The sequence below is a fragment of the Cervus elaphus genome, chromosome 13 (assembly GCF_910594005.1).
Source record: "Cervus elaphus chromosome 13, mCerEla1.1, whole genome shotgun sequence".
Classification (NCBI taxonomy): Eukaryota; Metazoa; Chordata; class Mammalia; order Artiodactyla; family Cervidae; genus Cervus; species Cervus elaphus.
Genome location: NC_057827.1, coordinates 10,951,874 through 10,957,735, shown reverse-complemented (window position 1 = coordinate 10,957,735; position 5,862 = coordinate 10,951,874).

Genomic DNA, 5,862 nt, shown 5'->3' with positions numbered 1-5,862 from the left:
TCTGTGTAGAGGATCATGTCACCTGCAAACAGAGTTTTACTTCTTCTTTTCCAATCTGGTTTTCTTTTATTTCTTTTTCTGTTCTGATTGCTGTGGCTAAAACTTCCAAAAGTATGTTGAATAGTAGTGGTGAGAGTGGGCACCTTTGTCTTGTTCCTGACTTTAGGGGAAAAGCTTTCAATTTTTCACCATTGAGGATAATGTTTGCTGTGGGTTTATCATATATGGCTTTTATTATGTTGAGGTATGTTCCTTCTATGCCTGCTTTCTAGAGAGATCTTATCATAAATGGGTGTTGAATTTTGTCAAAAGCTTTCTCTGCATCTACTGAGATAATCGTATGGCTTTTATCTTTCAATTTGTTAATGTGGTGTATCACATTAATTGATTTGTGAATGTTGAAGACTCCTTGCATCCCTAGGATAAAGCCCACTTGGTCATGATGTATGATCTTTTAATATGTTGTTGGATTCCATTTGCTAGGATTTTGTTGAGGATTTTTGCATCTATGTTCCTCAGTGATATTGGCCTGTAGTTTTCTTTTTTTTGTGGCATCTTTGTCTGGTTTTGTTATTAGGGTGATGGTGGCCTCATAGAATGAGTTTGAAAATTTACCTTCCTCTGCAATTTTCTGGAAGAGTTTGAGTAGGATAGGTGTTAGTTCTTCTCTAAATTTTTTGTAAAATTCAGCTGTGAAGACTTCTGATGCTGGGCTTTTGTTTGTTGGAAGATATTTGATAACAGTTTCAATTTCTGTGCTTGTGATGGATCTGTTAAGGTTTTCTATTTCTTCCTGGTTCAGTTTTGGAAGGTTATACTTTTCTAAGAATTTGTCCATTTCTTCCAAGTTGAACTTTTTATTGGCATATAGTTGCTGATAGTAGTCTCTTATGATCCTTTGTATTTCTGTGTTGTCTGTTGTGATTTCTCCATTTTCATTTCTAATTTTGTTGATTTGATACTTCTCACTTGTTTTCTTTATGAGTCTGGTTAATGGTTTGTCTATTTTATTTATCTTCTCAAAGAACCAGCTTTTAGTTTTGTTGATTTTTGCTATAGTCTCCTTTGTTTCTTTTTCAATTATCTGCTCTGATTTTTATGATTTCTTCCTTTCTACTAACTTTGGACTTCTTCATTTCTTCTTTTTCTAGTTGCTTTAGGTGTAAAGTTAGGTTATTTATTTGATGTTTCTCTTGTTTCTTGAGGTATGCTTGTATTGCTATGAACACTTCTCTTAGCACTGCTTTTACTGAATCCCATAGGTTTTGGGTTGTTGTATTTTCATTTTCATTTGTTTCTATGCATATTTTGATTTTCTTTTCGATTTCTCCATGATGTTGTTTAGCCTCCATATGTTTGTATTTTTAACAGTTTTTCTTCCTGTAGTTGACATCTAATCTTACCACATTGTTTTCAGAAAAGATGTTTGAAAAGATTTCAATTTTTCTGAACTTACCAAGGCTAGATTTATGGTCCAGGATGTGATCTATCCTGGAGAATGTTCCGTGTGCACTTGAGAAAACAGTGGAATTCATTATTTTGGGGTGAAATGTCCTATAGATATCAATTAGGTCTAAGTGGTCCATTGTATCATTTAAAGCTTGTGTTTCCTTGCTAATTTTCTGTTTGGTTGATCTATCCATAGATGTGAGTGGGGTATTAAAGTCTCCCACTATTATTGTGTTACTGTTAATTTCTCCTTTCATACTTGTTAGCATTTGCCTTACATATTGAAGTGCTCCTATGTTGGGTGCATATATATTTATAATTGTTATATCTTCTTCTTGGATTGATCTTAAGAAATTAGTTCTTAATGTTTAAATTTGACTTTATTAAGAGTGTATTTGAATTTTTTCATATTTTTGGGCTATGTTAATATCTTTAGTTGTCAGTTGTCTGTACATGATTTTTCCCATTTATCAAATGGATTTTTGGTGTCTATCCCTCAATTTTTAAGTTCTTTTATATTACAGAAATTAGTCCTTTGTTATATATGCTATGAATATGTTCTCCCAGTTTATCTGTTGATTTAAAATTTTTTTTAAATTATGAAAGTATGAATACACATTTACAGGAGACTTGGAAAATACAGAATAAGGCTGCATATAGTTCCACTATATATTACAATTTTAAGTAGATGAATTAAGATTTTTAGTTGTAGTTTCAATGTCAAACACTCAAAAATTAACAGAATGAATATACAGAGAGAAGGAGGATATAGTAGACCTGAAAAGCACTGTGAACCAATTCAACATAATGAAAATGTATACAGTTTTCATATGACAGAAAGTAAAAATTCTATTCAAGTTTCCAGAGACTGTAAATTAGGAGACACTGGAACATATCCAGGAACATAAAATGAGGTGCAACAGTTTCATGATCTAAATGCATTCTCTTATCACTGTGGAATTTTGTTAGAAATCAATATCAAAATATATTTGAAAATAACCTATATATTTTCAAGTGCAATGTGACACTTACCAAGAAAGATAATTGACTTAAGCCATCAAAAGCTTCAGTAAAGTTAGACTGAAAAAAAACACTGAGGGTGATTGCAGAAAAAAAAAAATCATTAAAATGAGAAATTAGCATCAAAATGAGAAAATATTAAAGATACTCTAAACAAAATCCCATGTATTTGGAAATTAAATGTCCTCTTTTAAATGATGGGTGTATCTAAGAAATGATAACAAGGAAAATTAGAAAATATATGTAATAGAATAAAAATGAAGAAAAAAGAATTTACCAGAATTTGTTGCATGCAGCTTAAGCTGTTCAATGCAATTAAATACAATGTGGAGTCTTGAATAAGGAATGAAAACAAACAATGGACACTAGCATAAGATTTTGTGAAATTTGAACAAAATCTGTACTTTAGTTAGTAATACTGTATCATTGTTAATTTTCCTTTTTTAAAAAAACAACATAGTATTTCTTTATATTCTCAGAATTGGATTAGAAATTTCAAGCCTCATTCAAATATTTTCTAATCACTAAAATATTGTCTAAGCTTTTAGCAGTAATGTTAGATGCCAAATGCATGGAACTATATCAAAGTTTTGAGTGAATATAAATTAGAAATCTAGCATTCTATTCATACTAAGTCAAACTAGTGGAAAGAAAATGTCATAAAATTTTTTAGCCTGGGAAAAATTCATAAATTTTCCAAAATATATTATTCATACATACTATATATATGTATATGCAAAAGCTTTTCTATTATGATTGAAAGCTTGAGAAAGAACAACAACAAAGAGATAGAGACATAGGAAAACATGAACTAAATGAAATGGGAGCACTTGTCAGTTGATTTTTGACCTTGTGGCACTTTTGTCATTAAAATTTCATTATTTTTGTGTGTTCAAATTTATCAATATTTTCTTTCATTGGCTGTGGATTTTGATACAAATTTAGAATCCTTTCCCTACACCCAGGTCAGAGGGGAACTCACTCACATTTTCTTCCAGTGTTAGAACAGTTTTATCTTTTACATTTAGATCCTTAATCCATTTGCTGTTAATTCTTACATGTAGATTTAATTTTATATTCTTTCAAATAGCTAGCTAATTGTTCCAGAACCACTTACCTAAAAGTTTACATTTATCCCATGTATTTATTTAAAATGTTATCTTTGTCATATACTGTTTCTATATGTATAATTCTGGGTCTAATTCTGGACTTTCTAATTTTTATTCCACTATGACCACAGATTTTAAAAGACTCTTAACACTGCCCAGAAATGCAACTACAGTTTCTTAGTATGTAGACTTCTTCACTTTCTGTCATCACCATTTTACTTTCTCATCTCTAGTCCAACCTCTAAGACCACTTGTTCTTCTCAGATGATCACTCCTTCTTATATTTTCCATTGATAAAACAGATATAATCAAATGACATACACCTAGTAGTCCCACCATAAAATCCAGGTATCTTTCTCCACCTGGAAGGCTCTGCCTTCCCTCCAGGAGCTATAGAGATCTCTGCTCTTATCTTAGGTCAAACCTTCCATGTTGTATTTATACTGGAGCTCATCACCTCTCTGCTTCTCAAGGTCTTGACTCCTGCAACTATCTCCTCTCTGGTAGCACTAATTTCTCCTCTTCTAGATCTTTCCTACTGGCATAAAAACATGCCTTTTGATCACCTATTTTAAAAATCTGACAGAAGGAACAAACTCTAACTTCATACCTCTTCTGGCTATCTGTAACACTATAGCTCATACAAAATCAAATCTATTCCTGTTTCCTTCAAGATGCTGTACATATTTTCTATATGTGGTATGACCTGAAAGAGATGGAGAGGCACTGATTTACTCGGATACCAAGAGTAAGAGCAGGTGCTAAAGTCTTCAGTGGATGAAAGGGATAGACATAAAGATCTATAGATGATGCGTGTACTGTAACATATCCTTCAAAGGAGCAAGAGGATTTAGAGAACAGGGTGGAACAGTGATCTCAAAGCAGCAAAAAGGAATATAGATAACACTGCCACAGCCCAGACTACCAGCACATGGGCTGTCCTTCCTTTCCAATGATTCAGGTGGGATACCACACTCAAACCCAGGGAGTCTAGAAGTAGACACTTAGAGGAATGAAATGAAAAGCAAAAGTAGTAAAATTATCTACACCCACAATAATCAGTTAAGGGATACACAAAACAATTAGATGTAAACACGATATCAAACATAGTAAACTGAAGTGAGGAGATTACAAATACAGGGTTGTTCAAATGCACTTTAAATTAAGAGATCAGCAAGTTAAAATGATCACATATATGACAAGCCCACAGTTAACATCATACTCAATGGTGAAAAGCTGAAAGCATTTCCTCTAAAATTACAAGCCAAGGAGGCTCATTTCTGCCATTTTTATTCAAAATAGAGTGGAAGGCCTAGCCACAACAATCAGATAAGAAAAGGAAATAAAAGGACTCCAAACTGGAAAGGAAGACATACGACTATCACTATTTGCAAAGAACATGATGCTATACATAGAAAATCCAAAAGATGCCACTGGAAAAATACTAGAGCTCATCAATGCATTTGGCAAAGCTACAAGAACACAAGATTAATATACAGAAATTTGTTGCATTTCTATAAACTAATAATGAACATCAGAAAGAGAAATTAAGGAAACAATCCCTTTTACAATCACATCAAAAAGAATACAATACCTAGGACTAAACCTACCTAAGAAGGTGAAAGACCTATACTTGGAAAACTATAAGACACTGATGAAAGAAACTGAAGAAAACATAAACAGATGGAAATATATACCATGTTCATGGACTGGAAGAATTAATATTGATAAAATGACCATATTATCCAAGAAATCTACAGATTCAATTTAATCCCTATCAAAATACAAAAGGCATTTTTCACAGAACTAGAATAAATAATTTTAAAATTTGTATGGAAACACAAAAGGTCCTGGGATAGCCAAAATAATCTTGAGAAAGAACGGAGCTGGTGGAATCACTCACCCCTGATTTCAGCTACAGCAATGAAAACAGCATGATACTGGCACAGAAACAGATGTGTCCATCAGTGGAGCAGAAAGAGAGACCAGAAACAAACCCACACACTTACGGTCAATTAAGCTACGACAAAGGAGGCAGGAATGTATAATGGAGAAAAAGTCTCTTCAATGAGTGGTACAGGAAAACTGACAGCTACATGTGAAAGAATGAAATTAGAACATGTTCTAATACCATATACAAAAATAAATTCAAAATGGATTAACGACTTAAATGTAAGACTAGAAACATAAAACTAGAAAAAAAAAAAAACAGGCTGAACATTCTGACATAAAGCATAGGAATATTTTTTTCAAATCTGTCTGTAAAACAAATAAAAGCAAAAAT